A 12030-nucleotide genomic window follows, 5' to 3' on the forward strand; every position below is an offset into this window, starting at 1 on the left:
TTACATCATATCATTTTAAAAACGAGCTTTCAATCATTGAGGCCTAAGAATTCTTTGGCGAGATCTTTACATTCTTTGGATTTGGTGAGAGCTCTGAAATATTATGTTAAAGCTACTAAAGATTTCAGGAAGACTTCTAGTCTATTTGTTATCTTTTCTGGTTCTAGGAAAGGTCAGAAGCTTTTGATTCATCAAGCCTATTTGGAGTCGGGTCAAGCCCCGCCTCAAAAATACAGCTCATTCTACTAGATCAGTTTCCACTTCCTGGGCTTTTAAGAATGAAGCTTCAGTTGATCAGATTTGCAAAGTTGCTACTTGGTCTTCTTTGCATACATTTACTAAATTCTGCCACTTTGATGTATTCGCTTCTTCGGAAGCAGTTTTTTGTAGAAACGTTCTTCAGGCAGCTTTTTCAGTTTGATTCTTCTGCTTTTGATTTAAGTTTTTTCCTTTCATTTATGAGAATAAACTTATATTTTGGGTTGTGGATTAATTTTTTTCAGTGGAAAATGGCTGTTTCTCTTGTAAGGTGTATCCAGTCCACGGATCATCCATTACTTGTGGGATATTCTCCTTCCCAACAGGAAGTTGCAAGAGGATCACCCACAGCAGAGCTGCTTTATAGCTCCTCCCCTAACTGCCATATCCAGTAAATCTCTTGCAACTCTCAACAAGCATGGAGGTAGTAAGAGGAAAGTGGTGAAATGTAGCTGTTATCTTGCTTCAATCAAAAGTTTGTTATTTTTAAATGGTACCGGAGTTGTACTATTTTGTCCCAGGCAGAAAAATAGAAGAATCTGCCTGTGATTTCTATGATCTTAGCAGGTTGTAACTAAGATCCATTGCTGTTCTCACACATGACTGAAGAGAGAGGTAACTTCAGCGGGGGAATGTCGTGCAGGTTATCCTGCTATGAGGTATGTGCAGTTAAGATTTTTTCTAGAAGATGTGAATGCTAGAAAATGCTGCTGATACCAAATTTGTGTAAGGTAAGCCTGAATACAGTGATTTAATAGCGACTGGTATCATGCTTAATTCTGAGGTAATACTCTTTTATATTTACAATATAAAACGTTTGCTGGCATGTTTAAACGTTATTATATATACTTTGGTGATAAAACTTTATTGGGGCCTAGTTTTTTCCACATGGCTGGCTTAAATTTGCCTAGAAACAGTTTCCTGAGGCTTTCCACTGTGTTACTATAAGTGGGAGGGGCCTAATTTAGTGCTTTTTTGCACAGTAACTTTTACAGACTGAGACATCCAGCTTCCTCCAGGAGTCCCCTGAATGCTATAGAACATCTCTAAAGGGCTCTTAGGCTTTCCAAAATCGTTTGTTGGGGAAGGTAGGCCTACAGCAAGGCTGTGGCAGTTGGTGTGACTGTTAAAAAACGTTTATATCATTTTTTGATCCGTTTTTTGAACTAAGGGGTTAATCATCCATTTGCAAGTGGGTGCAATGCTCTGTTAGCTTATTATACACACTGTAAAACATTCGTTTGATTTACTGCCTTTTTTCACTGTTTTTCAAATTCTGACAAAATTTGTTTCTCTTAAAGGCACAGTACCGTTTCTTATATTTGCTTGTTAACTTGATTTAAAGTGTTTTCCAAGCTTGCTAGTCTCATTGCTAGTCTGTACAAACATGTCTGACATAGAGGAAACTCCTTGTTCATTATGTTTAAAAGCCATGGTGGAACCCCCTCTTAGAATGTTTACCAAATGTACTGACTTCACTTTAAGCAATAAAGATCACGTTCTGTCTTTAAAAAATGTATCACCAGAGGAATCTGACGAGGGGGAAGTTATGCCGACTAACTCTCCCCACGTGTCAGATCCTTTGACTCCCGCTCAAGGGACTCGCGCTCAAATGGCGCCAAGTACATCTAGGGCGCCCATAGCGTTTACTTTACAAGACATGGCGGCAGTCATGGATAATACACTGTCAGCGGTATTAGCCAGACTACTTGAATTTAGAGGAAAGCGAGATAGCTCTGGAGTTAGACGAAATACAGAGCATACTGACGCTTTAAGAGCTATGTCTGATACTGCCTCACAATATGCAGAAGCTGAAGAAGGAGAGCTTCTTTCTGTGGGTGATGTTTCTGACTCAGGGAAGATGATGCAACCTGATTCTGATATTTCTACATTTAAATTTAAGCTTGAACACCTCCGCCTGTTACTCAGGGAGGTTTTAGCTGCTCTGAATGACTGTGATACAATTGCAGTGCCAGAGAAATTGTGTAGACTGGATAAATACTATGCAGTGCCGGTGTGCACTGATGTTTTTCCAATACCTAAAAGGTTTACAGAAATTATTACTAAGGAATGGGATAGACCAGGTGTGCCGTTTTCTCCCCCTCCTATTTTTAGAAAAATGTTTCCAATAGACGCCACCACATGGGACTTATGGCAGACCGTTCCTAAGGTGGAGGGAGCAGTTTCTACTCTAGCAAAGCGTACTACTATCCCTGTCAAGGACAGTTGTGCTTTCTTAGATCCAATGGATAAAAATTTAGATGGTTACCTTAAGAAAATGTTTATTCAACAAGGTTTTATCCTACAGCCCCTTGCATGCATTGTTCCTGTCACTGCTGCTGCGGCGTTCTGGTTTCTGATGCCATTGTTCATTTGACTAAACTAACGGCTAAGAATTCTGGTTTTGCTATCCAGGCTTAAATCATGGTCAGCTGACGCTACTTCAAAGTCTAAGCTGCTTAACATTCCCTTCAAGGGGCAGACCCTATTCGGGCCTGGTTTGAAGGAGATTATTGCTGATATCACTGGAGGAAAAGGTCATGCCCTTCCTCAGGATAGGTCCAAATCAAGGGCCAAACAGTCTAATTTTCGTGCCTTTCGAAACTTCGATGCAAGTGCGGCATCAACTTCCTCTAATGCAAAACAAGAGGGAACTTTTGCTCAGTCCAAGACGGTCTGGAGACCTAACCAGGCCTGGAACAAAGGTAAGCAGGCCAAAAAGCCTGCTGCTGCCTCTAAGACAGCATGAAGGAACAGCCCCCTATCCGGTAACGGATCTAGTAGGGGGCAGACTTTCGCTCTTCGCCCAGGCGTGGGCAAGAGATGTCCAGGATCCCTGGGCGTTGGAAATTATATCCCAGGGATATCTTCTGGACTTCAAGGCTTCCCCCCCAAAAGGGAGATTTCACCTTTCACAATTATCTGCAAACCAGATAAAGAGAGAGGCATTCTTACACTGTGTACAAGACCTCCTAGTTATGGGAGTGATCCATCCAGTTCCAAATTAGGAACAGGAACAGGGACAGGGATTTTACTCAAACCTGTTTGTGGTTCCCAAAAAAGAGGGAACCTTCAGACCAATTTTGGATTTAAAGATCTTAAACAAATTCCTCAGAGTTCCATCATTCAAGATGGAGACTATTCGTACCATCCTACCTATGATCCAGGAGGGTCAATACATGACTACAGTGGATTTAAAGGATGCTTATCTTCACATTCCGATACACAAAGATCATCATCAGTTTCTCAGGATTGCCTTCCTAGACAGGCATTACCAGTTTGTAGCTCTTCCCTTTGGGTTAGCTACAGCCCCAAGAATTTTTACGAAGGTTCTGGGGTCGCTTCTGGCGGTCCTAAGGCTGCGGGGCATAGCAGTGGCCCCTTATTTAGACGACATCCTGATTCAGGCGTCAAACTTCCAAATTGCCAAGTCTCATACGGACATAGTGTTGGCATTTCTGAGGTCGCATGGGTGGAAGGTGAACGAGGAAAAGAGTTCTCTATCCCCCCTCACAAGAGTTTCTTTCCTAGGGACTCTGATAGATTCTGTAGAAATGAAAATTTACCTGACGGAGTCCAGGTTATCAAAACTTCTAAATTCCTGCTGTGTTCTTTATTCCATTCCTCGCCCTTCGGTGGCTCAGTGCATGGAAGTAATCAGCTTAATGGTAGCGGCAATGGACATAGTGCCATTTGCACGCCTACATCTCAGACCGCTGCAACTCTGCATGCTCAGTCAGTGGAATGGGGATTACACAGATTTGTCCCCTCTACTAAATCTGGATCAAGAGACCAGGGATTCTCTTCTCTGGTGGCTATCTTGGGTCCATCTGTCCAAAGGTATGACCTTTCGCATGCCAGATTGGACAATTGTAACAACAGATGCCAGCCTTCTAGGTTGGGGTGCAGTCTGGAACTCCCTGAAGGCTCAGGGATCGTGGACTCAGGAGGAGACACTCCTTCCAATAAACATTCTGGAACTAAGAGCGATATTCAATGCTCTTCAGGCTTGGCCTAAGCTAGCGACAATGAGGTTCATCAGATTTCAGTCGGACAACATCACGACTGTGGCTTACATCAACCATCAAGGGGGAACAAGGAGTTCCCTAGCGATGTTAGAAGTCTTAAAGATAATTCACTGGGCGGAGATTCACTCTTGCCACCTATCAGCTATCCATATCCCAGGTGTAGAGAACTGGGAGGCGGATTTTCTAAGTCAACCTACTTTTCATCCGGGGGAGTGGGAACTCCATCCGGAGGTGTTTGCACAATTGGTTCATGGTTGGGGCAAACCAGAACTGGATCTCATGGCGTCTCGCCAGAACGCCAAGCTTCCTTGTTACGGATCCAGGTCCAGGGACCCCAAGGCAACGCTGATAGATGCTCTAGCAGCGCCTTGGTCCTTCAACCTGGCTTATGTGTTTCCACCGTTTCCTCTGCTCCCTCGTCTGATTGCCAAAATCAAGCAGGAGAGAGCATTGGTGATCTTGATAGCGCCTGCGTGGCCACGCAGGACTTGGTATGCAGATCTGGTGGACATGTCATCCTTTCCACCATGGACTCTGCCGCTTAGACAGGACCTTCTTCTTCAAGGTCCTTTCAAGCATCCAAATCTAATTTCTCTGAGGCTGACTGCCTGGAGATTGAACGCTTGATTTTATCAAAGCGTGGTTTCTCCGAGTCAGTCATTGTTACCTTAATTCAGGCACGAAAGCCTGTCACCAGGAAAATCTATCATAAGATATGGCGTAAATATCTTTATTGGTGTGAATCCAAGGGCTACTCATGGAGTAAGGTCAGGATTCCCAGGATATTATCTTTTCTCCAAGAAGGATTGGATAAAGGATTGTCAGCTAGTTCCTTAAAGGGACAGATTTCTGCACTATCTATTCTTTTGCACAAGCGTCTGGTGGATGTCCCAGACGTTCAGGCATTTTATCAGGCTTTAGTTAGAATCAAGCCTGTGTTTAAACCTGTTGCTCCACCTTGGAGCTTAAATTTGGTTCTTAAAGTTCTTCAGGGGGTTCCGTTTGAACCTCTTCATTCCATAGATATCAAACTTTTATCTTGGAAAGTTCTTTTTTTGGTAGCTATTTCCTCGGCTCGTAGAGTTTCCGAGTTATCTGCCTTACAATGTGATTCTCCTTATCTGATCTTCCATGCAGATAAGGTAGTTCTGCATACCAAACCTGGGTTTTTACCTAAGGTGGTATCTAATAAGAATATCAATCAAGAGATTGTTCCGTCTTTGTGTCCTAATCTTTCTTCGAAGAAGGAACGTCTATTACACAATCTGGACGTGGTTCGTGCTTTAAAGTTTTACTTACAAGCTACTAAAGATTTTCGTCAAACATCTGCTTTGTTTGTTGTCTACTCTGGACAGAGGAGAGGTCAAAAGGCTTCGGCAACCTCTCTTTCTTTTTGGCTAAGAAGCATAATCCGCTTAGCCTATGAGACTGCTGGCCAGCAGCCTCCAGAAAGGATTACAGCTCATTCTACTAGAGCTGTGGCTTCCACATGGGCCTTTAAAAATGAGGCTTCTGGTGAACAGATTTGCAAGGCGGCGACTTGGTCTTCGCTTCATACTTTTTCAAAATTCTACAAATTTGATACTTTTGCTTCTTCAGAGGCTATTTTTGGGAGAAAGGTACCTGCCTTGTCCCTCCCTTCATCCGTGTACTTTAGCTTTGGTATTGGTATCCCACAAGTAATGGATGATCCGTGGACTGGATACACCTTACAAGAGAAAATATAATTTATGCTTACATGATAAATTTATTTCTCTTGTGGTGTATCCAGTCCACGGCCCGTCCTGTCATTTTAAGGCAGGTATTTTTTAATTTTAAACTACAGTCACCACTGCACCCTATGGTTTCTCCTTTCTCGGCTTGTTTTCGGTCGAATGACTGCATATGGTAGTTAGGGGAGGAGCTATATAGCAGCTCTGCTGTGGGTGATCCTCTTGCAACTTCCTGTTGGGAAGGAGAATATCCCACAAGTAATGGATGATCCGTGGACTGGATACACCACAAGAGAAATAAATTTATCAGGTAAGCATAAATTATGTTTTTTATTTTTATCCCTCCCTCTCTAGTGACTCTTGCGTGGAGTTCCACATCTTGGGTATTGCTATCCCATACGTCACTAGCTCATGGACTCTTGCCAATTACATGCAAGAAAACATAATTTATGTAAGAACTTACCTGATAAATTCATTTCTTTCATATTGGCAAGAGTCCATGAGGACCACCTTTTTTATGGTGGTTATGATTTTTTTGTATAAAGCACAATTATTTCCAAATTCCTATGTGGATGCTTTATTACTCCTTTATCACCCCACTACTTGGCTATTCGTTAAATTGAATTGTGGGTGTGGTGAGGTGTGTATTTATAGGCATTTTGAGGTTTGGGAAACTTTGCCCCTCCAGGTAGGATTGTATATCCCATATGTCACTAGCTCATGGACTCTTGCCAATATGAAAGAAATTAATTTATCAGGTAAGTTCTTACATAAATTATGTTTTTCCCCTGTCCACGGGTGTGTTCTGTGCTAGTTTAGGGCGATTTTAAAGGGTGTGTGGCGGATTGTGGTGTTGAGCAGAGTTGCTCGGTACTCATGCTGTGTGTTCCCTTTTACTGCTGTGTCACGAGGTTGCAGGTGCGTTGGTATGGCTCCCCAGCCTAATGGCTTGTTGAAGGGCCGACTATCGTTCTTGGGGCATGTGCGGATCGAGCGGTGGTAAGTATGTTGTCCCAGTATGTTGAGGGCTTTGCGCTCCATGAGCGGTCTGTCTGTTTCTGTTGGGGATCCAGGCCATGTGTTAAAATGGCAGAGGAGTGACCAAGTCCACCACAGTTTTCAGGCGGTCTAACACTGCAACCTGACAGCAGTGGGGTAGTGGGCGGGGTGCTCCGTTAGGTAGTGGGAGTTTTTAGCCCTTACTGATTTGTTAGAAGGCTCTCTCTAGACCCCATTAATGTTGAGAGGAAGATCGGCAATGACAGAGCTCTTCTAGTGTGCTCCCACATTCCAGCACGGCTGCGCCCCAAAATACAGTTATATTTTTTATATATGTTTTACCTCTGTGATTACCTTGTATTTAGGCCTCTGCAGATTGCCCTCTTATCTCAGTGCTTTTGACGGACATGCAGTTTAGCCAATCAGTACAGACTCCTAAATAACTCAACAGGAGTGAGCACAATGTTATGAACATGAACTAGTACTGTCTAACTGTGAAAAACTTTCAAAATGCTCTGTACTAAGAGGCGGTTTTCAACGGTTTAGAAATCAGTTTGAACCTACCTAGGTTTAGCTTTTCAAAAATACCACCAAGGTAACAAAGCAAATTTAATTATAAGTTAATTTGAAAGTTGTTTAAAATTGCATGCCCTATCTGAATCATGAAAGTTTAATTTTGACTAGACTGTCCCTTTAACCTCCTAAGTACGGAGAGACGTAGTCATCATCTGCACAATATTTAGAGTGATGGTAATGACTACATGTGGTCCTTTTGGAGCTGTTTGAGGATCCCTTTGCATCTCAAGTGGTTACGAAGTGGCCCAGTGTATTTGTCATCCTTGGGGAAATCTGGGGTCCCTATATAGGTTTGAATAGCAAAGTGATCACATGGCACAAATAAAATGCATTTATTTGTGTTACGTGGGAAGGTGCCCCTATCTGCAGTTCAATATACTCAAAGGCCTTTATTTATATGTTTATAAACCCTTCTTTGAAATGAAGGTACTGTTGAAAGCATTTTAGTCAGATGATCACTGAGATGACAGTGTTTCCCTATCTGGAATTTAAATTGACCAGGTTTATAGCTGTACAAGGAGAGTGAGAGCCTGTGCTAACATCAAAAGAACAAGAGACTTCCAAAAGCCCTTGGCATCTACTTATCAAGCCGTCAACCGCAAATACGCTGGAATTCCACAGCGTATTTGTGGTGAGCCTGATTCGCCTTAGTTATCAAACCCTACAGACCGGCAAAAGTAGAATTTTGTGACGTAACATACAATCCGCCGGGCAAAGTCCGACACAGATCGATGTTTACGTCATTACAGATGTTCCTAATGCCCAGCGTACCTGGTTTTCAATCTGCCGCCCTGGAGGCGGCGGATACCATAGGAATCAATGGGAGTCTGAAAGCAGCGAAAGCTCATGTTCGCTGCTGCCCGATATCCCATTGATTCCTATGGGAGATAAAAGTTATGTTTACACCTAACATGTACCCCAAGTCTAAACACCCCTAATCTGCTGCCCCCTACACCGCCGCCACCTACATTATACTTATTAACCCCTAATCTGCTGCCCCGCCACCACCTACATAAAGTTATTAACCCCTAATCTGCCCCCCTACACCGCCGCCACCTACATTATACTTATTAACCCCTAATCTGCCACCCCCTACACCGCCGCCACCTACATTATACTTATTAACCCCTAATCTGCCCCCTCTACACCGCCGCCACCTACATTATACTTATTAACCCCTAATCTGCCACCCCCTACACCGCCGCCACCTACATTATACTTATTAACCCCTAATCTGCCCCCCCTACACCGCCGCCACCTAGATTATACTTATTAACCCCTAATCTGCCACCCCCTACACCGCCCGCCACTATATTAAATTTATTAACCCCTAAACCTAAGTCTAACCCTAACACCCCCTAATTTAAATATAATTTAAATAAATCTAAATAAATATTCCTATCATTAACTAAATTATTCCTATTTAAAACTAAATACTTACCTTTAAAATAAACCCTAAGATAGCTATCTTAGGGTTTATTTTTATTTTACAGGCAAGTTTGTATTTATTTTAACTAGGTAGAATAGTTATTAAATAGTTATTAACTATTCACTAACTACCTAGTTAAAATAAATACAAATTTACCTGTAAAATAAAACCTAACCTAAGTTACAATTACACCTAACACTACACTATAATTAAATTAATTCCCTAAATTAAATACAATTAAATAAAATGAAATGAAAATATCTAAAGTACAAAAAAACACTAAATTACAGAAAATAATAAACAAATTACAAGATTTTTAAACTAATTACACCTAATCTAATCCCCCTAACAAAATTAAAAAGCCCCCCCCCAAAAAAATAAAAAAAGCCCTACCCTACACTAAATTACAAATAGCCCTTAAAAGGGCCTTTTGCGGGGCATTGCCCCAAAGTAATCAGCTCTTTTACCTGTAAAAAAAAGTACAAATCCCTTCCCCAACATTAAAGCCCACCACCCACACAACCAACCCTACTCTAAAACCCACCCAATACCCCCTTAAAAAACCTAACACTAACCCCTTGAAGATCAACTTACCGGGAGGAGTCTTCACCCAACCGGGCCAAAGTCCTCAACGAAGCCGGCAGAAGTGGTCCTCCAGACAGGCAGAAGTCTTCATCCAGACGGCATCTTCTATCTTCATCCATCCGGCGCGGAGCGGCTCCATCTTCTAGACATCCGACGCGGAGCATCCTCTTGATCCGACGTCTTGGATGACGTTCCTTTAAGTGACGTCATCCAAGATGGCGTCCCTTCAATTCCGATTGGCTAGTAGAATTTTATCAGCCAATCGCAATTAAGGTAGGAAAAATCCTATTGGCTGATGCAATCAGCCAATAGGATTGAAGTTCAATCCTATTGGCTGATCCAATCAGCCAATAGGATTGAGCTTGCATTCTATTGGCTGATTGGAACAGCCAATAGAATGCGAACTCAATCCTATTGGTTGATTGAATCAGTCAATAGGATTGAACTTCAATCCTATTGGCTGATTGCATCAGCCAATAGGATTTTTTCTACCTTAATTCCGATTGGCTGATAGAATTCTATCAGCCAATCGGAATCTAAGGGATGCCATCTTGGATGACGTCACTTAAAGGTACCTTCATTCAGCTTTAGTTGTCGGATGAAGAGGATGCTCTGCGTCGGATGTCTTGAAGATGGACCCGCTCCTCGCCGGATGGATGACGATACCGTCTGGATGAAGACTTCTGCCCGTCTGGAGGACCACTTCGCCCGTCTTGGATGAAGACTTCTCCCGGCTTCGTTGAGGACTTCGGCCTGGCTTGGATGAAGACGTCTCCTGGTAAGTCGATCTTCAGGGGGTTAGTGTTAGGTTTTTTTAAGGGTTTATTTGGTGGGTTTTATTTGTAGGTTAGGGTTTGGGCGGCAAAAGAGCTAACTGTCCTTTTAAGGGCAATGCCCATCCAAAGGCCCTTTTCAGGGCAATGGGGAGCTTAGGTTTTTTAGATAGTATTTTATTTGGGGGGTTGGTTGTGTGGGTGGTGGGTTTTACTGTTGGGGGGTTTGTTAAACCTAGTTAAAATAAATACAAACTTGCCTGTAAAATAAAAATAAACCCTAAGATAGCTACAATGTAACTATTAGTTATATTGTAGCTAGCTTAGGGTTTATTTTATTGGTAAGTAGTGATGTCCCGAACTGTTCGCCCGCGAACGGTTCACATCGAACATAGCTTGTTCGCGTTTGTGGGCGAACACATGGCGATGTTCGATCCGCCCCTATGTGTCATCATTGAGGAAACTTTGACCCTTTATGTCACAGCCGTCTGAAACATTAGAGCCAATCAACATCAGACACTCCCTCACAGACCCTCCCAGCTACTCGGAATCCGCCATTTTAGACTCATAACGACCTTGCTTTCTTAATGAGAGGACTTGTTGTGTTTTTGCTCCTGACATTAATAGGAAAAACATAGCTAGGCTAGTGTATTTAGTGTCCACTACAGTCCAGAAGGACTCCACTCATCTCTGCTGGAAGCACAGCACCCCAAAAAGCCCTTTTTAGGGCTATATTTCGTGCCGTTTTTTTTTTTTTCCGTTTTTTTTTTATTAGCATTTGCCTGGCTTTCAGGCTGTGTGTTTAAGGCTCACAGCATATGCTGTGATTACTGCCACCACTGATATCTCCCTAACTACATTAGTTTAAATTTAACTAACCAAAAAATTTAATTATTTTGCTAGTGTAATTTTTTTTCATTTTCTATCAGGCCTGTGTCACACAGCATATACTCTGGTTCTTTGCTCTGTGCCAGCCACCAGTGTTAATATCCGTTTATAACATTATTTTAAATTTAAAAATATATATATATATATTTTGCTAGCGTAATCTAATTACATTTACTATCAGGCCTGTGTCTGTCAGGCTCACCCAGCATTAATATACCTCATTTTTTTCAGTCTTTTGGTTAATTGGTCTGTGCCAGGCAGCCACCCAGCACTCATATCTTCTTCACCTTAATTTAAATATTAAAAAAAAAAAAAAAAAATTGTTTGATAGTGTAATCTAATATAATTTTCTATCAGGCCTGTGTGTTTTGCTGACATACAGAGCCTACTGTGTTTACTTGCTGCCCTCCCTAGTCTATGAGCCACGACTCATATGTGTTTAACTTTTTTTTAATTCCCCCCCCAAAAAAATAATTTAAATCATTTTTCTAGCGTAATCTAATAGTATTTTCTATCAGGCGTGTGTGTATCTGACTTACAGAGCCTACTGTTTTTAATAGCTGCCCTTCCAAGGCTATCAGCCATGACTCATATGTATGTGCTTAACATTTTTCTTTAAATTCCCCAAAAAAAGTATTTAAATCATTATGCTAGTGCAATCTAATTTTATTTTCTATCAGGCCTGTGTCTAACTGTCTATCTGACTTACACAGCATACTGTTGTTAATTGCTGCCCTACGTAGCAGCCAGCCAGTGCGACCACTCATATGTGCATTGCACTT

The sequence above is a fragment of the Bombina bombina genome, chromosome 4 (genome assembly GCF_027579735.1).
Source record: "Bombina bombina isolate aBomBom1 chromosome 4, aBomBom1.pri, whole genome shotgun sequence".
Classification (NCBI taxonomy): Eukaryota; Metazoa; Chordata; class Amphibia; order Anura; family Bombinatoridae; genus Bombina; species Bombina bombina.